Below are 26,157 nucleotides of genomic sequence, written 5' to 3' on the forward strand. Positions count from 1 at the left end.
TAGTGTGTATAGTACTTAATAGAGGCAAAAACAATTTTATTCAGGTCAGCACACCCCAGTTTGGCATTTTAAAAAATATTTTAATTCTTTACTATTTACTATTTTAATATTTACCTAATGTGATTTAATCAAGTTAAAGAAGATGTTCCATTAATTAGTTGCCAACTTCTTACAGGAGCTTTAGGAGTAAGTAAACCAAAAAAATGAAGCATCATTTCCAATGCATCAATGGGGAACTGACTGTGTTTTGATGGGGACGGGTGGGGAGCAGGTGCAGAGAAGAGAGAAGTACACTACCTAATATTAAACAAGAACCACACCTTCTATTAGGAGATGGAAGGAACTGCTGCAGAGAGCAGCTCCCTCACAGAGGATGTGTGGAGACTCCACTAACCCACCTGTCATTATGTTTGTTTGGTTGTTTGCTTAATTTTTTTTTCTGCAAGCATTGTAATGGTTTATTTTTCTTTAACTCTGGTTTTATTTTTCCCCCCAGGTTTGAGGTATAATTGACAAATAGAAAAAATATATATTTAAGGTGTGCAACATGATGGTTTGATATAAATACACCTTGTGAAATGATTACAATCAAGTTAATCAGCTCACAGAGTAACCCTTTTTAGTTTTTTTGTTTTTATTTTCAGTGTGATGAGAACACTTACTACCTACTGTCTTAGCAAATTTCAGTTATACAGTAAAGTATTATCAACTACAGTCACCATGTGGTACATTAGATCCTCAGACCATATTCATCTTATAACTGAAAGTTTGTACCCCTTTAACAACTTCTTCCCATCTCCCCAGCCCCCATGCCCTGACAACCACCATTCTACTATATTTTTTCTGAGTTTGACTTTTTTTTTTTTTTTTAGATTCCACGTACAAACGATAGCATGCATTATTTGTTTTTATCTTTTTGACTTAGTTCACTTAGCATAATGCCCTACAGATTCATCCATGTTGTCACAAATGGCAGGATTTCTTTCCTTTGTAAAGTTCAATAATATTCCTCTGTGTGTGTGTGTGTGTGTGTGTGTGTGTGTGTGTGTGTGTATCCATTCATCCAGTGACTGACACTTAGGTTTTTTCCATACTGTGAATAATGCTGCAATGAACACAGGAGTACACATATCTCTTTGAGATAATGATTTTGTTTCCTTTGGATATGTACCCAGAAATGTCATTGCTGGATCATATTGTAGTTATTTTATTTATCTCTTGAGGCACTCCCATACTGTTTTCCATAATAGCTGTAGCAGTGTACATTTCCACCAACAGTGTACCAAGGCTGTCTTTTCTCCATATTTTTACCAGCATTTGTTATCTCTCATCTTTTTCATTATCTAAACGTGTATGGGGTGATATGTCATTGTGGTTTTGATTTGCATTTCTCTGGTGATAAGTGATATCTGAGTGCCTTCTCATATACCTGTTGACCACTTGCATGCCTTCTTTAGAAAAATGTTTATTCAGTTCCTTTGCCCATTTTTTAAACCAGATTGTGTTTTTGTTATTGAGTTGTATGAGTTCCTTGCATATTTTGAATATTAACTGCTCACTGGATATGTGGTTTGCAAATCTTTTCTTCCATTCCATAGGATGGCTTTCATTTTGTTGATGATCTCCTTTGCGGTGCAGAAACTTTTCAGTTTGTCTATTTTTGCTTTTGTTGCCTATACTTTTGGTGTCATGCCCAAAAAATCATTGCCAAGGCTAGTGTCAAAGAGCTTTTTCCCTATGTTTTATTCTAGGCATTTTATGCTTTAGGTCTTTAATCCACTTTGATTTGATTTTCATGTGTGGTGTAAGGATTCTGATTTCATTCTTTTGCATGATATCCAGTTTTCCCAGCACCATTTACTGAACAGATGTTCCGTTCCTCATTGTGTGTTCTTGGCTCTCTTGTCAAAAATGAGTTAACTATATATGCTTAGGTTTATTTCTGGGCTCCCTATTTTCTTCTATTGATCTATATGTCTGCCCTGATGTCAGTGCCATACTGTTTTGATTACTACAGCTTTGTAATATAGTTTGAGATAGGAAGTGTCATGTCTCTAACTTTGTTCTTCTTTTTCAAGATTTCTTCGGTTATTCAGAGTCTTGTGTGATTCCATACAAATTTTAGGGTTGTTTTTCCTATTTTTGTGAAAAATAATACCATGCCACTAGAACATTTATAGGGATTGCATTGAATCTGTAATTCACTTTGTAACCCATTTTTCTTTGAATGCACAAGAGTGGGATTGGATAAAGCTAGTCAAGAAATGGTTGGAGGGACATCTCCCAAAGGAGTCCCATTGTTATCCACGTTTGTTCTAGGAAAGAGAGTGCCAGGATACTGAGATTATCTCACCTGCTTAAAATCCTTCCTATGTTAGACTGTGAGAGAACAGAAATTTGGTCAGTTTATGCCATTTCCTTTTTTGTCTGCAATAACAATAATAAACAAATGTTTTATTGAGTAGTTACTTTGTGATCAGGACTATGATAACATTTAAGTGGCTTATCCCTTTACTTTCCCACACGTTATGAAAGAGGTGCTATTTTTACCCCATACAGATAAAGAAACTGAAGCTTAGAGGGAATTAAGTATGTTACACAAGGTCACACAGTTGCTGAGTACTGAGGCCAGTATTTGAATTCATGTACTGCTGAATCCACAGGTTACATGCTTAATCTCTGCTTAGTACAGCCTTTTAACAGGCCCTCCTCCTCCACTGTTTAAATTCCAAATTTCATGTACTTTATTTGGTTCATCTGCAGAAATGGAACAGGGACAACTAAAATGGGCTGTTCACTTCAGAAGCTGCCTGAACAGCCATCTGGAATCAATATGTCCTGCAAAAGAGTATTTCTCAATCTATAGATCTTACAAGACAGGAGCTCTCCCACTAACAGACTTGGACACAATAGGTTTTGAGAATGGGTGTAGAGTATAGCTGTTCCAGATCAGCGAACCTCAATTTCTACATGAAAGAGAAATTATAACAGCCAGCCTAATTTAACTGGATATAGGAGTAGGTAGAGATCAGAGACTGGAAAGGCATGCTTATTATAACACCCTTCTCAGATTTTCCAGGATCTCAGTTAATTTTTGATGAATGCTAGAAAGCACTCAATGGGAGATTGAGTTCTTTAATGAGTTTTTAAAATCAGGGTGTTTTGTATTAACATTCAATTCAATTAGAATTCATGGTATTGAATCCTCATCAAGGAAGAGCAGGTAATGATCTTACTTTTGGTTTTGGGAGTTCTTATTCTACGATCAGGGTCCTGCATATATTACCAGAGTCCCTTCTAAAGGATCTTTTCTCTCATCTGCTTAAAATCCTTACATGCCTTCTGATTTTAGTTAAATTTCCTTGCCAAGACTCACAAAGTCTTCCTCTCCTCAGTCTTTCCTCAGTCCTTTACAGAGCCCCCACACTTTGTACCATGTAGAACTATTGGCAAGTCTCAAAATATGGCTCACCCTTGGACCCTTGTGGGCCTGCATCCATACTGATCCTTCTGCTCCCAAATGGTTTCCTACTTTTTACCAATTCCACCAACTCAACCTAAAATGTCAATTTATATCTCCTCACTCTGGGTCAAGTCTCTGAATGGTCTTACCCGGACTCAATGAAAAGCGCAGGCTAGTGTTCTCACCAGTGTCTACAAGCCTGGCAGGCAGTCAAGAACTCATTCTGCAGTCACACAGCAGGGTTTGAACTATCGTTACCACTTAACAGATGAGTCAACTTAAAGCAAGTTATTGACTTCCCTGTACCTCAGTTTCCTCATCTGGAAGATGGATATTAATAGGACCATACTCAAAGATTATTGTAAAAATTAAATGACAACATAAAGAACTTAGCACAGCACCTGACTCATTTTAAGTTTTCCATAAATGCTAACTAATCACTGAACAGTAACACTGAATTCTTTTAGCATATTTATTATCCTATCTCTCATAAAACTATGAGACATGTGAGGTCAGTAGCTGATCTATTGTCTCTGTTTTCCCTTGTGCTTCATGCATAGTAGGTACTTCATAAATGTCTGTTAAATGAGTGAAAATTAAATATGAAGATGACCAGTGAATGAACAAGATGCCCATGCTTAAATATGCCACTTAGTTAATTATTGTGTTAAACGTGTCTAGAGGTCTTTAAAATTCTCCAAAGGAGTGCTCACCTGGTGGAACTTTCACTTAATGGACTACACATAAGTCACATCCATAACATGTAAGCATAAGAAAGTGGACTCTTTATTAAAATAGTATAAATCTATCTGATACAGAAGCAGAGAACAGCTTCAGGATTAGAGCCTCTAGGTGGAAAGAGATCACTATGATCTGGTCCCCAATTCTTTTTCCCTCTTCCCTGCCCTATGTGAGATTATTTCTGCTGCCACCAACCACCATGTAGGGTCTCCCCACTCCAAAACCCCACTCCCTCTTATAAACACCTACTTAAGACATACACTGAAATATCATCATTGCACACTCTCACAATAGCTGTCAAAAACTACAAAGAACATGAAAATGCCCAAGTTATTCAAGTTACTCAAGTACAGTTTTAGGATCACAGAACTAAGAAGTCCCAATGCCCTGGGACCATTTTGCCATCCCACGAAAGGTATGGTCAATAGGCTCATCCATTCAATATCTGCTTTAATTTCCATCTACACTGCAGAAGTTAGGAAGATATGAATTATGATTCCCAAATGCTGTTGCAGTTGGGTTGCAGATGTGACAGGTTCTCCAATCACTCTCACTAAACTCAGTGGGGAGAGGGTAGAGGGTAGAGTGGGGAATGGCTTGGGTAGTATCTGTTTTGTCAGCAAGGTTAAAGCTCTTTCAGGCCTAGAAGTCAGCCCTGGGGCCATTGGTGTTCTCAGTTCAGAGCTCTCTAATGGCAGCAGAGCATTGTTATTTCTGAGACACTGTGTGGAGAGTGATTACTAGGGGCCCAGCTGGGAGCTCACTTCCTTCAGCCCAACCACAATTTTGTAAGCATCTAAGTCCTGGTATTAAATTCTTTTCTGCTTAAAATAACTAGAAGAGTACGATACAATCCCCTTGGCAGCCTTTCCTTGCAGCTTTGTTGTTGCTGTGGTCTTGTTCTCTAGCCAACATCTTCCCCCTTCCTGGCTCCCCTTCCTTTTTCCTCCAACCCTACCCATCCTGTGCTAGAAACTGATTGCATGATGTTGTCTTTCTCCAGATAGGAGTTAGAGGCCAGTGCCATACCTCATGACTCTCAATTCCCTACTCAGTTTGCTTTCCAGCCCCAAAGTTCCACTTCTCATTAGGAAGGACACTGGTCCTTTGAGAAGGGTACTTGTTAGGATGAGCACTGGGTGTTGTATGTAAGTGATGAATCACAGGAATCTACTCCTGAATCCAAGACTACACTGTATGTTAGCTATACACTCACTGAGCCCCAGGGAATACCTTACCCCAGTGACGGCTTCTGGATCTATTCACTTTAGAACACATGTTCCCCCTTTTTCCAACATCAAATAATTCCACCTGCTACCAATCCCTCATAGAAGAATATCCCAAAAACACAATCCTGAAGGATATTTCAAGAATACAAACTCGATCACAGATAGATAGTAATAGCTGCCACACATAAAAGTACAGATGGCCACAGAAATATAGTTCCAGCTTTTCATAGCTTACACTGTGTTTATTCATACACGTGAACACCAAGGGCCTTTTGCTTCCTCCTCACATTTTACTCCTCTCACTCCCTTCGTAAGAGAGGAGGTTTATTCCGTAATGCTAAAATCACATTTTGAAAATGCTAAAAAGTTACACAGCCAGGTGGTGAGTACTTTGAGAGCAGGAACTGTCTTAACCATCTTTCCATCCTAAGCACTAGCATTGAGCTTGGCCCACAGTAGCCATGTGCTACTGGATACCCACTGGATATCCTACAATTTAATTAAATTCTGACACCAACTACATGGAGTTAGCACAGACCCCACAGATTAAGGGCTCGGTCTGATAAGACTGTACCAATTTCAGGTGCCAGTCAGAAGTCTCTGGTGTCTCTGATATACCTGCATTGCTTCCCAGTCAGCTACAAATTTGAGGGCTCTCACAACACCCTCCAGGTTTGATAATTCACTAGAGTGATTTACAGAACTCACTGAAAGCACTACACTTACAATTAGCATTTTGTTATAAAGGATGTAACTTAAGGACAGCTAAATGGTAGAGATGAACAGGGCAAGGTCTGGCAAAGAAGAGGGCAGAGCCTCCATGCCAGTGTGGACTCAGGGTGTGTCCCCCTCCTGGCACATTGATCAATATGTTCATGAACCTGACAGTACTTTGAGCTTTACTGTTTGAGTTTTAATTGAGGCATAACTGATTATATCACTGGCCCTGTGTTTCAATCTCCAGTCCCCCTTCTCTCCCTCAAGGTGTGGAATTATTAGCCTTTATTAGTCCCTTAAAAGATCCAGGGTTCACCTTGAATCACCTTGTTAGCATAAACTCAGGTATGGCCCAAAGGGGCTTGTTAAGAATAACAAAAGGCACTCCTATCAGGAAAATTCCAAGAGTTTTTTAAGCTCTGTGACAGGAAGCAGGGACAAAGACTGATATATTCTTTATTATCTCACTCTGTCTGAGGCATATTTGCCAAATTGAGTTGAGTTGGCTACCTCCAAGTTCCGGTTAGTCATTATAAAAATTAAATGAAAGGGTCTTCAATTCTAGGATTAAAATGCTCCCATTGGAAGTAATGGTCTTTAAATTCTTCCTTGAATATTCATTTAAATCACAGTTTAAATAATCCCCAGTTGAAAGCCTGAATTTAAAGTCCTTTTTAACTAAGATGATAGGAGATGAATTCCACCACCCCAGATGGGCATTTAAGGCTTTAGTATATTTACTACCAACATTTTTATATCACCTTTGAAGTTGCTATTGTAGGGATACCAGATACCTTTATGGACAGATTCTGGGTGCATATACTGCTCTGTCGGCCAGAGTAAATATCAAGCACTTTGAGTTTTATCAAGGTAAGCACACAGTAGAATAAAACATTTCTTTGTGTGTCTCACCAGTGTTGTTTTTATCAATGAAAATGGAATAAGAGGATAGAGATGTATAGTTACTATGCTCAAGGCTTATACTACTTTAATTAGAAGACAGAAAAGCTGCCAGGAAAGGTTTGCTTTTGTATGGAAGGAGAATTATTTATAGAAAGACAGACAGATAGATATTTATATATATACACATATATGTGCATATATAAAAATGCACGTATTTGAATACACGGAGTCAGTGAGTTTGTTTTTTTGTTTTTGGTTTGTTTTTTTTTTTTTTTTTTTTTTTTTTTTTGCTCTAAAGGGACACATAGTAAATATTTTAGGCTTTATAGGTCACAATTAGTCAACTCTCCATAGACATTACATGAAGAAATAGTCATGGCTGTGTGTTTTGTTTTTTTTTTTTTTAAGTTCATTTATTTATTTTGAGACAGTAGGGGAGGGGCAGAGAAAGAGTGACACAGAGAATCCCAAGCAGGTTCCCTGCTGTCAGCCCAGAGCCTGACATGGGGCTTGAACTCACGAACCATGAGATTATGACCTGAGCTGAAGTCAAGAGTTGGTTGTTTAACTGACTGACCCACCCAGGCGTAGTCATGGCTGTGTCTAATAAAACTGTATTTTTGAAATCTGGATTTTATCTAATTTTCATGTGTCACGTAATCATATTCTCTTTAAAAATTTTTTTCAACTATTTAAAAATGCAAAAACCTTTTTTGCTCTTGGGCTGTGGCTGCAGACAATGAAGATTAATCTAGTGATGATGTCTCCTTGCTCTGGTTGCATGATCTGAGTGAAGCTGTATGACCCGGAGACTCTTCTTCTGCCCACTCTCCCTCCTCTAACTCATTCTTGAAAGACAAGATGGGTTTAATGGCAAATGTGCCCCAGATACTTCCAACATTGACTGTTCATGCTATTAATATCAAGGTAACATAGCTGGTGACAGCTTCTTTCATTGATTCATAATTCATGTCCCTGTTAAAGGGTATCTGATCTGATGAGTTATACATATTTCACTCTGAATATGCTAATGTTGTCAGTTTATATCAAAATAAACCACAACTTATTTCTTTCTTGACTAGGGAATTAAGGGAGAAAACGCCTCTGTTGGAGGCGGGTGGGAAATCCCAGGGCCCCAAAAATACCTCTGACTCTGAAAGATCAAATCCTGTTCAAATCACAATCAAAATGCCTCTTAGAGATTATGCCCAAGTCAGTGGTGGATGGCAATATGGCAGTATTTCTTATGTACTAGCTTCACAGAGTCTCAAGCTTTGCAAATATATTTCAGGAAGTGGTTGTATTTTTTAAAGCAATTTTTAAAATTCTCTGTTTAAGTGAATAGGTTCATCAATCAGAAGGCCCAAAGGCAGGTGAAAAAAAAAAAAGGGCAATTTTTGTATTGTTATTAAAGTAGGAGAAATAATATCTGAGGCCTGAGGCTCAATTTGTGAAGAGCATGATCCACGGGACTCCTGTTCAAGGTAGGCAGCTGCTGAGACACTTCAAAAGATCATCTTTATTGCAGAACAATTGCCTGACCCAGTTTCCTGGTCAGCAACATGCTTTTGTAGAAACTTCAGGAGCTGATGAAAAAGCTCAGCAAAGTTAGCATGTGTACTTTCATCTGGGGCTACTGGGAGGGGAAATATGAAAACGTTTCCAGGTCCCTTGGATTTAGCACTGCCAGCTCTACAGCCATAGGAGCAAAGAATGAAACAAAAGACATGAGCCTGGTTTAAAAGATGGTGTCTAATTTCCTGGCAAATGTGCTGGCTATTAGGGTTTGTAGAACACAGAGGCCTTTCTGTATTCATAGTCCTTTGCCTATCAAAATATTTTGATATTGTAATAAAATTCTACTGTAAAGTACATTTTGACCATTGACTAAGGATTCACTGCCTCAGTATGAAAAGATATTCTTCTATCCAGTCTTATGGCTCCTTGAGAAACAACAGTTCTTGGTGCATAAGCATCTAAACAATATTTAATTTAGAATTCCGACATGCATCATAAAACTAACATAAAGAGCAACAATGTATGTTTTAATGATTTCAAAGGGGAAAACACATTTCCACAAATGGCTCTAAGTTAAGTTCCATTCATTGCATTCTGGAAAATATGACATCTTTAAGCAAAGAGCTCTTCAGCTTTTATTTTAAGCATCTGTATACTTACATTTATCAGCAAAAAGAATCTTTCAAAAGAGCTATTTGGTTTTAGAATTTCCTCTTCCAGTTTTTTTTTTCCTTTAGGTTCATTTTAGAGAATGTCATTTCAATTCATTTTTAACCCTACTTTTTGTAGTATTAGTTTCCTGGGCTACTACAACAAAGTGCCAAAAACTGAGTAGTTTAAAACAATGGAAAACTATATCTCACAGTTCTAGAGGCTTAAAATCCAAAATCAAGGTGTCTGAATTTTGATGGCTCTAGGAGACAATCCTTGCTTGTATCTTCTAGTTACTGGTGTTTTCCAGCAATCTTTGGTGTTTCTTTACTTGTAGATCGCTCAATATAGTCACATGGCCATCTTCTCCCTATACCTTCAGGTGGTCTTCCCTCTGTGCACTGTCTCTGTGTCCAAACTTCCCCTTTTTATAAGGATGCCAGTCATATTGAATTAGGGCCAATCATAATGACCTCATTTTACTTGATTACCTCTATAAAGGCCCTATTTCCAAATAAGGTCACATTCAGAGGTATGGGGAGTTAAGACTTCAACATATCTTCTGTGGGGGGCACAATCTAGAACACTTGCATTGTTATGAATGTAATGTAATAATAATAATTTTGTTATTTAACAAAAATAACAATATTTACAGAGCATGACTGAGAAAATTAAACAATACTAAAGAAGGTTGACGTGGTCCTTAAGTCATTTCCAGCTGTCCTATGTTTTCACAACTTGGGGTATCTGTTCACAAATACAGCTTAGTCCACCCCATTCCAACCTAACTGTAGGAGGGGATAGGTCTGGGTCTCTTTCTGGAAGAAGTTTTGCTGAAGGCTCCTAATAAAATATCTGGACCCTCTTAGAATCTGCTTCAAGGCCCTCTACGTCCACCAGCCACAGTGACTCTACAAATGAGCCAGCACCAATGGAGTTGAGCAGTCCACATTGCAACCACTCTACAACCCCTCTGATGAAGCACCACTCCTAGCCCATGCTGTGGCAGTGGGAGACACTCCAACTCACAGATCCATTAAGTCTTTGGCATCTGAGTGTTGGGAAAATTCATTTCAAACAGAGATAAATATTGGAGCCTAGAGCAGTGGTTCTCAATTTGAATCACCTGAAGAGATCTGAAAAAATCTTGGTTGCTAGTCCTCACCCCCATGCTTGTAACTGAATTGGGTTACTGTGCCACCAGGGCACATGCACTTTAAAGCTTCCCATGTTACTAATGTGCACCCAAAGGTGAGAACAGCTGATCTAGCACAGTGTTCCTCAGACATCAATATGTCTAGGAATCACCTGAGGATCTGGTTAAAATGCAGATTCTGATTCCACAGATCTGGGATGGGGCTTCAGTTGCTGCATTTCTGACAGTGTCCTGGGGGATGCCAATGCTGTTGACCCACTGGCCACACTTCTAGTAGCCAGGATCTAGAGAGCTGGTTTTCAAATGTGGCCACACAATGGGGTAACCAGCAGAGTTATACAAATACTGACACCTCCAGTGATTCTTATTTAATTGATCAGGGTTTCTGTGTGAGCGTCAGGGTCTTTAAAAGCTTCCTACAACATTGTAAAGTGCAACCCAGGGTGGGAAGCACCATTACTGAAAAAGGCAGAAACAATCTTCAGTTGTTTCTGGCAATCCAACAGTGTGAGCAGGTGGGCTGCATCAGGCATCACCTTCAATGGCAGGGTCAGCAACCAGACATACCTGCCTTCCAAAGCTATAGACACAAGTGTACCCACACCGGGCAAGGGAAGGTCATACCAGGGAGTCATTCTAGAATACCAAGAAAGATGCCTAAATAATCCTGATGTTCTAGCTTCAGGTTTGTATCCAATGTTTATTTCCTCTTACCACTGCTATGTGCTCATTAATACACTGACAAGTGTCCTAGTGATGTCAAGCATTCTCCCTGAGCCATGTCCAGGGTCCATTAATAATAATTGCCTTTCTCTGCCATGTCCCAACTTCCCCCATTGAGAGAAGGCTGACTGGTCCTGTGGGCTCTCTGCAGGAAAGAAAGAAAGCCTGGCTAAACTCCCAGGGATGGTGGCAGCTAATGGGGAGGTTCACATGTTGGGAATATAATTTGGGAAGGTGCCAAAGTGTGAGAGGTAAAATTAGGGAGAAAAGAGGAAAGAGAATAGGCGAAAGTGATTTTATTACACTGTGTTCACCACTGGGGAGAGTGAGGGGAACATTATTTTCAGTCTCCATGGGAGATCTTTAATAGAATTGATAAGGCTCACAAATGCATTCATGGGGAATGCAAAGTGCTCCTAAGCCTGACTTCAAGGCTTGTGCAGCATAAAAACAAAGACTGTGCAAGGAACCAGGAATACGTGTGTAACAAATTTTTAAGGACAGGTGATGGGAGATCAATAGGCAAAAAGAAAGCAGACAAAGCTGGTTCTGGGGAATGGTGTTAAAAGAAGTTAATTAAATCTCTTTCATCTTGGTCAGCTAAGTACTTCCCTTAGTCCACCTGAGAGCTGAAACAAGCTTTTGTAACAGGAGTCAGAACTGCAGGAGCAGACCCTGATCCCCAGTGAAGTAGGCTGGATATCCCTCACCACCAGCAGCACCACTGGGATGCATGGCCATATATCCAGTCCTAATTCACACAAGTTGTTCCAGCATCTGATGCAGTTGAGCATTTTAGCACTCTCACTGTGTTTGGGTTTGGACAAGAAGTGGTCAACCCAGTCAAAGGGTAACCTATATGTTACAGGCTGAGTTGTGTCCCCTCAAAATTCATGTGTTGAAGCCTCTGCCTGAATCATGTCATCCCATCAAGCCATAAGGTCAAGTTCAAAGTCAGTAATGATTAAATACACTCCATCACCACAGCTATGGTAATGGTGTGAATATACAATACTATTTAAAGAGAGAGTGAAAATTTACATTAATTATGTGATCTATCACATGTCGGTTCTGTCAGTGTATTTTTAGGGGTTGATCGGCCATGGACTTGGTCTTAATAAAAGAACTTCAGAGGAGGGACTTAATATCAAGCATATCTAGAATATCTGTCTAGACAACTTACTATGAAACAGTCACTTCCCATTGCTGAGCCTCAGTTTCCAAAAATAAATAAATAAATAATAAGTCTTTTGGGGCACCTGGGTGGTGCAATTAATTAAGCATCCAACTCTTGATTTTGGCTCAAGTCATGATCTCATGATCTGTGGGATCAAGAGCACATGCACTCGATCTCTCTCTCTCTCAAAATAAATAAACTCAAAAAAAATAAGTCTTTTAACTACTTTGGCATTTATAACATAGCAACCACTTAGCCCACATAGTGTTTTGTTTGTTTAATTAGTTGCAAATATTTTAAAGGATTTCACACTAAAATCTAGTTTCTCTCAATAAACTGGAGACTCTGACAAGAATGAGCGTCAAGACAACAAGCACCAGGAGTAGAGCTGCATTTCCCCCTTTAGATGTCTGCCCTTTCCTAATGCCACAGTCCCACAGGCAACTTCCATCAGGCTACGTGCTTGCCTTCTAATTGAGCTTGGGCCTCCAATCTAGAGTGTCCAGCTACAAAATTCTGAGATTCTAAATTGAGACAGGATATTCTCCCAATACCAACTCACTTCCAGTACTGCTCTTCAAACAGTACTAGTCTGTGGTTAGCAGTGTTGAAGTTTGGGGAGAATTTCTAACTACAACTTTTGCCTTGTACATAAAATCTGTTCTTCGCACTCCTTCTTCAGGGAATACCTTCTGGGTCCCCAGTGCTCCAGGTTTCTACACAGGGATTTTCTCTTAAGAGTTTAAAGCAGTGTGGCACTAAAGGGACTAAAGTTGGGGACTTATCCTGAATAAAAAACACAGCTTCTCTTCCTACACACCTTCCTCAATCCATTGGTTGTTTCATCAAAGAATCATGTCCAACCAGCTGCCCTACCATTGAAAACAGCTTGTCTTTGGGACCAGCTATAGTGATGAGTGGGCTTCCAGGCATGCTCAGTCTGCTCCACCACACTTTATCATGATAAGAAAAGCTCTATGAAGGGTGTCTCTCAGAAAAGAACCTCAGAGAAAAGTTGTCAGAACCTGGAAATAAAAGGACAGACAAGAACTCTGTGCAAAAGTTGAAAGATTTAAAGGTAAGTGATTTTGGTATTGTTGTTTATTGGTTTGGGCTTGGCAGCTGCCCTAGAAGACAGAAAGGAGAGAAGGAAGAGAGTCCTGAGAGCAATACATAAGAGAGGAAATGAGAACTACAGAAACTAAGAGGCCCAGGAAATTCAGAAGTACCAAGAAAAACAGTTGAAGAAAGAGATTCCATCGGTCTTTCCTTCTTTGACCCATTTGAACACTGAAAAGTACACTTAGGTGAGGGCATCCTTACTGGGGCTTGAAATAACATTTTCAAAGTCTTTCGTAGTTAAATGTATTCATACACTTTAATCCCATTTAACCTTTTCTAATGTCTGATATTATTTTTTGGTCACTCGTTGAAAATTTTGTTTTTGGCTGGACGCAGATATAAAAGCTCTCAAAAGGGACAGCTATGTCTCTTGGCAATCTGTTCCTGGCATTTTTCTTTGGTCTCCTTCATTCTCTTGTTCAAAAATCTATCAAATACTGCAGCCTTGTCCTTATTTTCCTTATTACACCATCTCTTTAAATCAGTTCACTGATGTTTGTGTCACAGGACATGTGGAGGAACAAACACTGAATCTTGAATACTTTAGTCCTGGGGCTTTGTGCAGGGGTTTTCTGACAACACACCAGTGGGCATTTAACTTCTTGAGAGAGACTGAAAATCTGCACATTCTACTAGTTCTTTTGGGCCCCCAGTGACAATGCATAGTATATCATAGTATCATTCAGTTTAGGAATATCTTTTTTTTTTTTCAACAATAACCAAATTGAGAACACTCATATTGGTACCTACAATGAAACCTTGAACAGATTTGTACTTCCTTTCTCCAGTTCCCCTTGGTCTATAACAGGAATGCCCCTACTCAGTGACAAGCCAAGATAGTTATGGTCAAGACAGCTTGCTTCATGGGGAAACCTTGTTTGCTGATCTGGACCATACATTCTTTCCACTCTTTACCAGAGCATTAGCATCAACTTGTGTATCCATACCTTTCTCACTAAAGGTATGAAGTTTGCACTCATCATCCACTTCAATGAGTTTCTGGCAGCTGGTGACTGGGAAGGAGATTTTCAACTTCATCCTGAGGCAGCTGATCATCTCCAAGATGCCCTGAAAAAGAGATGACTTCATTTAATCTTTATGACAATCCTTTATCTCCCTTTATATATGAGAATCAGAAGCAGAGAGATTTTTCTCAAAATTATTCATTCCATAAATGGTAGAAACAAGATTTGAAACGGTCTCTGCTGCTCCAGACCGTGCTCCTTCTACTGCACGAACCTGCCATCTTTAGATAAATAGGTGGGGATGGAACAAAGGCCTGAAACTGTTAAAATACTTGCACAAATTTACATAGCTACTAAATATCAATGCCAGGATTTGATGCCACCTTTCTGACTCCAGGCACTAAATGTTTAAGCACATTGATGACTAGAATTCCTAATTCTTTCCACATAGGTAGATATAAATCTGGAGCTTAAATACATCCTGGGAAGGGAATTATATAAATTTATAACTATTGAGAGAAAATAAAGGACGAATTATTAATATTCCTAATTAAAATGAATCCCCCTGGCATACATAGCCCCTAAGTATGCAGGTATAGTTTAAGGGAAGAGCCAGGAGCCTCTGTGATCACTCCAAATTTGTGGTGGAGGGGCAGGGGGAGGATGTGGTTATAGGAAGGGAGCTGAGGTGCTCTGATGGAAACAGGGATGCTGAGGTCAGGAGACACACCTGGGTCTGACATCGGCTGGACAAACAGGCAGGTCAACCTTGTACAGTAAAGAGGAAGGTCCAAGGTCCACCAAGATCAGAAACCAAGAATTAGGGTAAAAATAAAGCAGAAGTGATAATGGACATAACCAAAGTTGGAAAGAATGTGCTATGTATTATTTTGTAAACATTTTGTCTTCTACTTTGGGGATAAAGACATTGAGGTTGAGAGAATTTAGACACGTTGCCCAGTGCCAGAGTCAGAACGTGGCAGAATAAAGATTCAAACCCCAAGTTCCTGGGTCCTCAAGTACCAAGATGAAGACCAGAAACTTCCATGAGTAGGAGGGTTCAGATGAATCTTGGCTATGAGGAAATTTAGTAAGGCAAAATTCAGAGGGCAGAGGGCCAATTGCCCTTAGCATAGCCTTCAAAAGGAAATACTCAAAGCCAGCATCCTACAGTCACATTCTGGGAGAGGAAAAAACAGGTAAAACGAAGGAGAATAGGAAAAGATTGAAGGATAAAGAAAAGAAAGGATGGAGAAAGAAAGTAAAGAAAGAAAAAGAAAGAAATTTTAAAGAACAGGGGACCCACCACAAATTAGAGCCCTCAGCAGTGAATCTATAGACAGCTGTCACTGAAGATTATTTTTAGATACTGAAATTAAATACACCCTTTATCTTCTGTGCCCCCATAGATCATGAGTTCTGGAGATCATGGTCTACAATACAGACACAATTTTGATAATTCTCCAAGGACTTAGAACAATACTGTGCATACAGTGGGTGTTGAATAAATAAAAGGTTGACATTGATTGATAGTCTCTTCCCTAAAGGAAATTGATCTCCAATTCAAATCTCCAACATAACACTGAGCAAGGTTAATCTTCATATCCCCACAGATGGAGACTAATGGGATAGACCTAAGGAGGCAGAAGTGCATCAGGAAACCAAATTGGGAAATGATAGCTATCGTCACCTAGGGAATTGCCAAAAATGGATGTCACTCACGGCCCCCCACTCCAATGTCTGAACACTTTTGTCCCCTGTAGATACAAATAGAATGGTGAAAGAATACTGATAAAAATGAAAAATGCATGTAAATAAAGTTTTAACAAATTATTGAAAACTGACTTCAGCAAGTTGGTCATGAGCAACTCTTAGTCATGAAACTCTTAGCTTCTGAAAAATGGCAGCTGCTGCAATGCTGAAGGAAGGTGACAAGCACTTCCTCCTCTCCATCCTCAGACCACGTCTCAGCCAAAACACTGCCACACAAACACAAGTATTGAACAAACACACCCCAGCAAAGTGGTTCAGGTACTTCGTAAACAACATCCCTTAGTAAGCTGACACTAAGCTCATATGACCTGCTCTGTAAATCTGAAGAAGTCTTAACTCTGTCCTTTCAGGAACTCCTAAATATTTTAGCCAGCCCATGTATCTTAGATATCATTCATTTCACCAATGAGAGCCCATTTCTAATACCCAGCATGCTGATTAGAAGTTAGCCATCTTTAAATACTCTCCTTTTCTATTAAAAATAATTATTTAATAATTGGCAAGAAAAATTATTCTAATATACACATTAAATATATTTAATATTTTCTTCTTCTTGAATGGGAGAGAATATAAAAGATGTAACTGCATATTATTCATATAAACAGAAGAAAACCCGGACACTCCAAGATAGTTTCATACCTTGTGATATGACCTATATAATGTTTTGAGCAGCAACTTTCATGCTTGTCTTTTCAGTAGAGGGAAAACACATCAACAGGAGTCACTCTGCTTCCTACTTTCTAGGTGTTTGGCTCGACTCCCAATTCCAAAGGCCAAGGAAATTCTGTTGTCCTCCATAAGACTTCTGTAAATTCCCAGAGGGCCTTACAGTCTTATATTCCCTTAGGCTCTGGCAGGTACCTGAAGTTATACTCCTGGACTCACTGTAATTCAGCTTATGAGTCTTACCCTCCCATGTATCCCAAACCTTTTCTCATCATCTGACCCTAATATGGAAGTCAGCTCCTTTCACTGATTTTCATTTCATTCATTCACTCACTCATTCATTCAGTCTTTACTGAAGGTTTGGCACAACTGAGGTTTATACTTCAAAATACAAAATTCTAAAATTTAAGAGAAAACTACTTATTTTGGCCATTCTGCCACACAGACTGAGGTCCCACATCTGGTTGCTTACTGGTCCTCTGACACAGTGGACTTAACTGGTTTATGACCTATTAGTTACGTTCTTTTATAGAGCAGGGTTCAGTATAGTCCTTCAAAGTCTCTCTCTTCCTTCACCCTTAGTGCTTTCAAATTTTGCACCATTGGGTGATTTGATTTTTCTACTAACATAAGACTTTTCACAATTGGGAGGAACAACAAACAGCAAAGATATTCAACATAGTGGCCATTTTAAAGCTATATTATGTGTGAGAAAGAAATACCAGGAGCACTCAGATCACAGGACGATTATCTAGAAATCTCTAATACCCATTTTCTAACTTTATTTAAAAAAACATGTTTATTCATTTTTGAGAAAGAGCATGAGCAGGGGAAGGGCAGAGAGGGAGCGAGACAGAGGATCCAAAATGGGCTCTGTGTTGACAGCAGAGAGCTCAATGTGGGGCTGGAACTCACAAACTGTGAAATCATGACTTGACCTGAAACCAAGAGTCAGATGCCTAACCAACTGAGCCACCCCGGAGCCCACTCTAACTTTCTATTTCTGAGTCATTTACATAAGAACTATTATCCAGGAAGGGTCATTTCTCCATTTTTCTCTTCTGATATTAGAACAGTACATGATTATTTTTTCCACATCTAATTTTGTGATACATGACCTTTCTTCAGTTTCCTAGAGAAGAAAAGATTATTTTATTTCCTACATGATGGAGACCTTATTCTCCCACAGACAACTTTCTTATTCTATTCAATTCTCTGAAGATGAAAAACTAACCCTTTGAGATCATAAAAATAATCCACGGGTATGTTTATATTCCCCCTGGGGTCTGGATTGTAAGGTGACAGAGAAAGAGGCTGGCCTACTTATTACCAATAAACTTATCATGTTTGTTCCCTTTATTATGATAAAAAAGATAAATCTGAGGTCCATTTGCCTATCCAAATGCAAATGAGGGAAATTTGGGCCCTTCTGTCTTCTGATGCCTGAGTACTGCAGAAACCAGAGAGCTTTAACCCAAGAAGCATGAGCTAGCATGTTTGCTTCCAGAACAGTCCTGCCCAGGTGCACGTGAGAAGTTTGGGGAGTCTAAGTTGCCAAGAACTGCACTTTTGACCACGTAGGAATACGTTTTGTGAAAGACAACCAGCAATGAAATAGCAAATCTATAGCAGCAGTACTTCTCAAACTTTAATGTATAAAGGAATTAGCTGGGATCGTATTAAAATGTAGTTTCTGATTCATCAGGTCTAGGATGGGGCATTTCTAATGAGCTCCCACGTAATGTCGATGCTGTGGTCTAACACACAGAAACAAGTAGAAGTCCTCAGATGGTCTCCAGAGGACATCCTAAATACAAAATATTTTGAGTTTTAGTTCAGTGTTACTAAGGCCCTCAAAAGCATATACATTTTTAAATGTCTGGATAAAGTCATACTGTTTTAATTGTGTGTGTGTGTGTGTGTGTGTGTGTGTGTGTGTGTGTGTGTGTGGAAGTAAATGGCATACGTAAAAAGTGAGGAAATCATGCTTCATGGATTTTTCACAAAGCCCTTTAACCACCATCCAGACCAAAAAAAGAACATATTACCAGCATCCTTGAAGCTTCCTCACACCCACACCTAAATCACTTTTCTCCCCCCGCCCCCTTCTCGAAGGCAACCACCCTCCTGACTCCTGTAAGCAAGATTGGTTTTGCCGCTTATAAACTTTAGAAAACAAAATGCAGTAAGTACTCTTTTGTTCCTGGATTCATTCACCATTACGCTTGTGATATTCCTCCACATTATTGTATGTAGTTTGTTATGTTTCATTCCTCTGTACCAGAGTTCAGCAAGCTTTTTCTTTCAAGACCCAGATAGTAAATATTTTTAGTTTTGACTGTCATAAAGACTGTTCAAACTACCCAACACGGCTGCTGGAGCATAAAACCAGCCTTAGACAACCCATAACAAATCTGGCTCTGTTCCAGTTAAACTTTATTTACAAAAGTAAGGTCAAATTTGACCTGTGGGTTATAGTTTGCTGACCCCTGTTCTATTGCAGTCCATTATTTATCGCAATTTATTTCTCCATTTCCTTCTTAATGAGTATATTAGTTTTCTATTGCTGCTGTAGCAAATTACCACAAATTAAGCACAGTGAAACAACACAGTTACTATCTCCCACTTCTGTAGGTCAGAATCTGGGTGGGCTCAACTAGTTCCTCTCTTCCAGGTCTCACAAAGCTGAAATAAAATTATCAGTGGGCCTCGGATCTTACCCAGAAACTCTGGGAAAGAAATTGCTTCCTGGCTCATTCTGGTAGCTGATAGAAGTTGATTCATTGTCATTGTAGGACTGAAGTCCCTGTTACCTTTTTGGCTGTCAACTGGAAGTTGCCTTTGGCCCCTCAAGATCTCTCTTTAGTCCTTATCCAAGGCCCCCTCCATCTCAGAATCAGCAACAACATGGCACATTCTTCTCACATTTGGAATCGCTCTTCCAGAGGCTTCATTTATGTTTCACATTTAAATATATAATCTTCCTTAACTGGTTTAGGGTATGGTATGAAGATATGATGAAGAATCACTCTTTTCTCTGTGTGTGGATATCCATCTGACCCAGCACTGTTTATTGATAAGACTGTCTTTCCTCCACTGCTCTGCAATGTCAAACTGTAATCAGTCTGGGGCGCCTTGGGTGGCTCAGTTGGTTAAGCGTCTGACTTCGGCTCAGGTCATGATCTCACGGTCTGTGGGTTCGAGCCCGTGTCAGGCTCTGTGTTGACAGCTCAGAGCCTGGAGCCTGCTTCAGATTCTGTGTCTCCCTCTCTCTCTACCCCTGTCCTGCTTGCTGTCTCTCTCTCTCTCTCTCTCTCTCTCTCTCTCTCTCTCTCTCAGAAATAAACATTAAAAAAAATTAAAACAAAATTGTAATCAGTCAATGGCCATGTATACATGAGTTTATGTCTGGACTACTTGTTCCATTGTCTAGTTCTCGATCCTTTCACTACTACTAACTTTAGCTTTTTTATAAGCTGACAGTGTAACTCTTTGAATTTTGTACTTTGACACTGTGAATCTGGCAGAGTTTGACCTGAGACTGATTTTGATTGGCATGTGACACATGGTAGGGAGGTTGTAAGGGTGGTTTCCATTGACCTCTAACCACTGAAACTACCAAATACTTACTGTAAAGAACCTAGGATTCCCGTATGAATTAATTGGCTACAGTCAGTTTGCTATGCATTGCTAGGTAATTTTGAACTTTATCCTGAAGGCAAACAGAAATCAGTAAAACAATTTAGACAAGCAATTAGGTTTTTTAATTGCTTTTTAATAAAGAAGTTAGGTGAGAACAACATGGTTAAGTCTTATTTCAAACAAATACACTAATAACCACAAAGAAAATGGGTGGTAGGTAAATTGGGAGTTTATTGAAGTGTTTAGGTCTAGAGATGACAGGACCTGAGATGGGCCTGTGACAATGGCAGTAATAGCTAAGGTAGTAGAGGTAAAAAAAAAAAAAAAAAAAAAAAAAAGGATTTAATGGATGCTACTGGGAGATTAATTATACCTGGAGTATTGGCTCCAATGATGAGAGATGTGGTACCTAGCCAATGCTACTGACAAAGAACTCAGGAAAAGTTGTATATAAAGATAATGGATTGAGTATTGAGTATGTTGAGATTAAGTTGCCCGCAACCTATCTAAATGGGTACATTTATTAGAGAGAAATAGGGGCTGGTGCTCAGCAGAGAAATCAAAGCTGGAAATAGGTTTGGGGGAGTTTTCTGCATTTAGATAACTGGAGTCATGACTGAATCAGATCATCCAGCAAATGTGTACAAAGAAGGAAGAAAAGAGTACTGTGGATAGAATCTTGGTGACTTTCAATGTCTATAAGATGCCCTACGAGAGAGAAAGAGAAGGACTTATTTCTCTAAAGTGTTTTTCTTGAGAGAGAGGAAGCACAAGCAGCAGAGGAACAGAGGGAGAGAGACAAGAGTGAGACACAGAATACGAAGCAGGCTCCAGGCTCTGAGCTATCAGCACAGAGCCCAGTGCAGGGCTTGAACTCATGGACTGTGAGATCATGACCTGAGCCAAAGTCAGATGCTGAAATGACTGAGCCACCCAGGTGCCCCAAGAATGACTTATTTTAGAAGTGGAGAGGGAATCAGGAACAAACCATAATTTTAGATCCACCTCATATTACAACTTCCTCTACAATAGAATTACTGCCATCTTCACATAGCAACCGCTGTACTTAAAATACATAATGTTGCATAGAAAAAATATTGACTTTATCTTTGTCCTTTTCTAAAGGAATTCATCAAAATAGTGTTGTCAATAGTTGAAGCATTATCTATGATGTTAATCAAATTATATGACCACACCAGAGATTAAACTGAGGAGGAAGGCATTCCTAAATGATAATAATTTTCATGAGGCAGTGAGGTAGCCTCATTTTAATTAAAAACCAGTAATGACGGACAAGTAGAAAAGAAAATTTTTCAGCTGGAATCATGTGCTCAGGACTATAAAGAAACTACAAAGTTTCCTTTAAACTTCCTTGGAGCATGGAGACAGTTATGGTGAGTTGGTTAGACTGAGAGGGAACTGGTGTATTCCTATCTTCAATTCTGGATTCTGTTTGCATGCCTTCATAGACAATGAATATTTCCAGCTTTTGATGATGATGTTGGGAGTTCCTAGTGATCTCTCTGTAGTTTCCTAGCAGGGTCCCTACAATGAAATACCTGCAATGTGGATAAAAGTAAAAGGCAAGGCATGCTGGAACAGGAAAGCTACTCTGCCAGCCAAGCTGTCCTCAACCTGTGAAGGATCTGTTGCCCTCTGGGCTCTCAAACACAACAACCAAAGGCCATCAGTTCACGGGTTCCATGTTCATTTCATCCAGTAAAGGAGTTGCTTCATCCACAGGGCAGCAAAACAATATAAAATTAGAGGAGGGAATCAAATCAATAGTCAGTCCAGCAGGAGACAGTGAGTGTTCTCCTTTGAGCTGTTAGCAGGTGCACTGGGTGAATACAGATAAGTTGATAAATGGCTGATTCGATAGACTGGTAGCAAACACATGCTTTGCCAGAGATGACTTTTTAAGTCACCATACATCAAACAGACAGTGTCAGCCTTTGAGGATAAACCTGTGAAGCCTTGTTGTGCTCTTTGAACTACCTCTGAGACCCAGAGACTGAAAGGGGGCCTGAGTGTTCCTCTGAATCCATTGGGAGGATTGAAAGCTTCAAAGAGGAGTGCCATCATATCCAAGGGGAAATACATTGATTGAAGGAACCAGTGTGAAATAGTCTTTAATAATTACCAGAAAGCTGGAATCGACTGGTGTTTTGCTGAGCTATATTTTATCTTTATTGGATTAACTGTGACACAGTAGGTTATGTCAAAGGGAATCTGCATGAATATTAAAAGTAAATGTGGTGTGAATAATAGATAACTTACATTAGATGCACCAGCATGCAGTAATTTTTATTCACCTACATAATTAGATTAAAACAAATCTGCTGAATAAAATACATTGTCTTACTATAATCTGGTTTGAAAATACCCAAAAGTTATGGCCATAAGGATGTTTGCTGGTATTTTACATTTAAATACATAATTCACCCTAAGAAATGTTTTCCAAAAGGTTCCTGTAGTTATAAGAGTGGGTGAGAGTGAATATTAACAGTCTGAAGCCAGTAAGAAATACCCTTAAGGTCAAATAAGACTTCTACAATGTTGACATCAGAGTAAAACCACCAACATGTAATTTTTATGTTCATCTCTGGGAAATTACAAGGGATACTAAATTAGCTAGGAAAATTAACCTCCAAAAAGCCCTTATCAGCCACCTAAAAGCCCACCATGATTATTTTCATATGTCAATTTTCTTTTGTCTACTTTAGTTCTACAAAATAAACTTTTTTTTTTTTTTTAATTTTTTTAATGTTTATTTGGGGGGGGGGGGGGAGGGGCAGAGACAGAGAATCTGAAGCAGGCTCCAGGCTCTGAGCTGTCAGCACAGAGCCTGACGTGGGGCTTGAACTCACAGACTGCGAAATCATGACCTGAGCCGAAGTCAGATGCTTAACCGACTGAGCTACCCAGGTGCCCCAAGATAAACTTGTTTTTCTTTTTCTTTTATTGTTAAATTTTTATTTATTTTTGAAAGAGAGAAAGAGACAGAGCGTGAGTGGAGAGGCAGAAAGAGAGGGAGACACAGAATCTGAAGCAGGTTCCAGGCTCCAAGCCATCAGCATAGAGCCCGACCTGGGGCCTGAGCACACAGACCGCAAGATCATGACCTGAGCTGAAGTCGGACACCCAAAAGACCGAGCCACCCAGGCTCCCCGATAAACTTGTTTTTAAGTCAAGCTACATTCCTCTTTTGGGTGGGGGAAAGCTGGCATCAAGATTTCTCAAAACCTCCTGGTCTGTGAGCTGGTATCTTCCCATCCTGCATCATCATCTCCCCAGAGGTTATTTTCCTTTGCTGGAGAAGTTCAGCTATAATCTGTTGTTAACAAAAGGGCGGTTCTAACATGGATTCCACCTAACTGTGGATACTGGTGACTCCCTCATCATCTCTTTCTCTGCTCCTAGAGACTTCAGAATAGTCTGTACCACTACAAGAGTGTCCACGTAGGGAAGTTTAAATGTGGCTCAGCAACGTACATGGGAGGAATGGACATCACTTCTGCTGGTTATGCTGGCAGATATAGTTGGGAGGCTCTCCCCAGAGCTGCATGGTTTATCAAGCAAGTGATGAGTGAGGTTTACTCTCAGGCTAATGGATGGGCTGCCAGTCTTCACTGATCCCCACAGCTCTCCGGTGTGGCAAGAGATGGTGTTGGGCTTTTCTGCTGATCTTGCTCTCCTCCACGTAGTGCCCCAGGTTTCAGTTCCCTCCCTCATCCAGCTCCTCTTCCCCTTTCCCAGCCCAGTGCACCTTGGCTAACTGGCCACATGCCCTGATTTGCCTGAGTCATGTCCTGGCATACTCATTTGCTCCCAGTATAATGAATAATAATGCCTCCTTTAACCTTCAACTTTGACCTGTTTGTGGACATTAAGTTATGTGGTCACCCTTATCTTGTCCAGTCTTGCCAAGGAGGTCATCGTCTGGGTCCCCAGTCCTCTCTTACAACCTGCTGTTACAGCACAAACTTGATTCCTTGTTTCTTTGGGGGTCTTATGCTTGGATTCTTAACAGCCTTATTTTTTTTTCCTCTTCACAAAAAATCAACTCTTACCAGTGAAAGTTTAGGTATCAAAGTTAGGCAACACAAGCTTATTTTGGAAAACCAAGATGGAATATTAACTGTTTTGCTCTCTCTTTAAAGCCCTACTACTCTAATTCACCTTCAGGCAATGTAGATGGCTGATGGTGGAAAATATCATCTACAAAAAAGAAACTCCAAGGGTCATATTAGAAGCCATTTCCTCACTATTCTCCCACTTCCAAGCCCCCATCTTCAATTTGCAATCTCAAGACATTCTTGGCAAACTTTCTGTGCCTGGTGTAAGTTTTGTGAAAAAAATAATAATCGCCATTAATTCTTATTTACTAGCTTTCAGGTTACCTCATGTAGGGTGGGTATTATTATCATTATCTCCATTTAACAGATGTGACAGCTGATGCACAGAGAAGTTAACTCAGCTGTAATAGGTTATGCAGCTCATAAGTGGTTGGGCCAGCAGCTAAGCCTGGGCAGCTTAACTCGAGAGCCCATGCACTTAAAACAGAAGGCATTCCTGAAGACACAAAGCTTGCAGATCTATAACTTGGCAGATTAATCAAAATACAGTATAAACTTCCATTCCTGAGAGAGATGAGGGTATGGTAAGTGCTGTCAGAAACCCGTTTTCACTTGTGTAGTTTCCCCCCAAATGACCCTAAAATCCTCCCAAGAGCAGCTTCCAAAGAAGCCCTTGCCTATCTTCTTCTGACAGGATGGGCCAAAAGTCTTCCCCCAAGAATTGCTCTCTCCTCATAATTATTCACATCTGCGTGCATTTCAGCTCAGAAGCAAGCTCTCTGCAAGGAAAGGGTCAATGGAGGAGACTGGTTAAAAGTAGCAGCAAATCACTCCAAAGGCAGGACGCAGTGTGGCACCTGAGCTCCACCTACTGTGCTTCTGGAAGTTGTCTTAAACCTAGGAGCCCAGCTGGCCCAGAACCCAGGCGCCACTATGCTCCCCAGGTGCCCATGGGCTGTGAGGACCCCACTAGTGAAAGAGCCATCAAAGAGGTTGCCAAGATCAGAAGTCTGGGGCTGCATTCTCTCACAGCTTCTCACGAGAAGTAAGAGTTGCAGGGAATGGACAGAGGTAAAATCTGCAAATGTAACTAGAGGTATGTATTTAAAAGATGAATAAGAACAAATGAATACGTTCTGGAAATCTAATTCAACGTGTATATGCATCAGAGCAGAAATCATTTCAGCCAGTCTCTCATGAGAGTGGATTACAGTACATAAACAGAGCAACTAGCCATTATAAATGTAGAGTGCTTTAGGATTGTCAAAGCAATCACACCAAAATTACCCCAGTGATACCTAATCTCCATCATACATTCAATATATATGTGGACCTATATGATAAGGCGGAATTAATATCTCAAAGACAGGGCTGTTTTTTCCCTGATTGAGTTAGGCGTTTTTCAGTGATGGATGAGGTCAAACCGTGACCGGCAGAATTTGTCAGAATTAACACAGATGTTCCTACATGTGGTGTTTGGGTTGCGATTTTCATTTGTGGGCTTTATTGTTCCTTCTGAACGTTTCACGGCAGTGGCAGATGTTTCCTAAGTGTGCACCCCTTCTATTACTTTACATCCCTTTGCAGAGTGATTTTGGCCCAGGGCCTCCCAGGAGATTACAGCTAGTGAAT

The sequence above is a fragment of the Leopardus geoffroyi genome, chromosome D4 (genome assembly GCF_018350155.1).
Source record: "Leopardus geoffroyi isolate Oge1 chromosome D4, O.geoffroyi_Oge1_pat1.0, whole genome shotgun sequence".
In the NCBI taxonomy this organism is placed as follows: Eukaryota; Metazoa; Chordata; class Mammalia; order Carnivora; family Felidae; genus Leopardus; species Leopardus geoffroyi.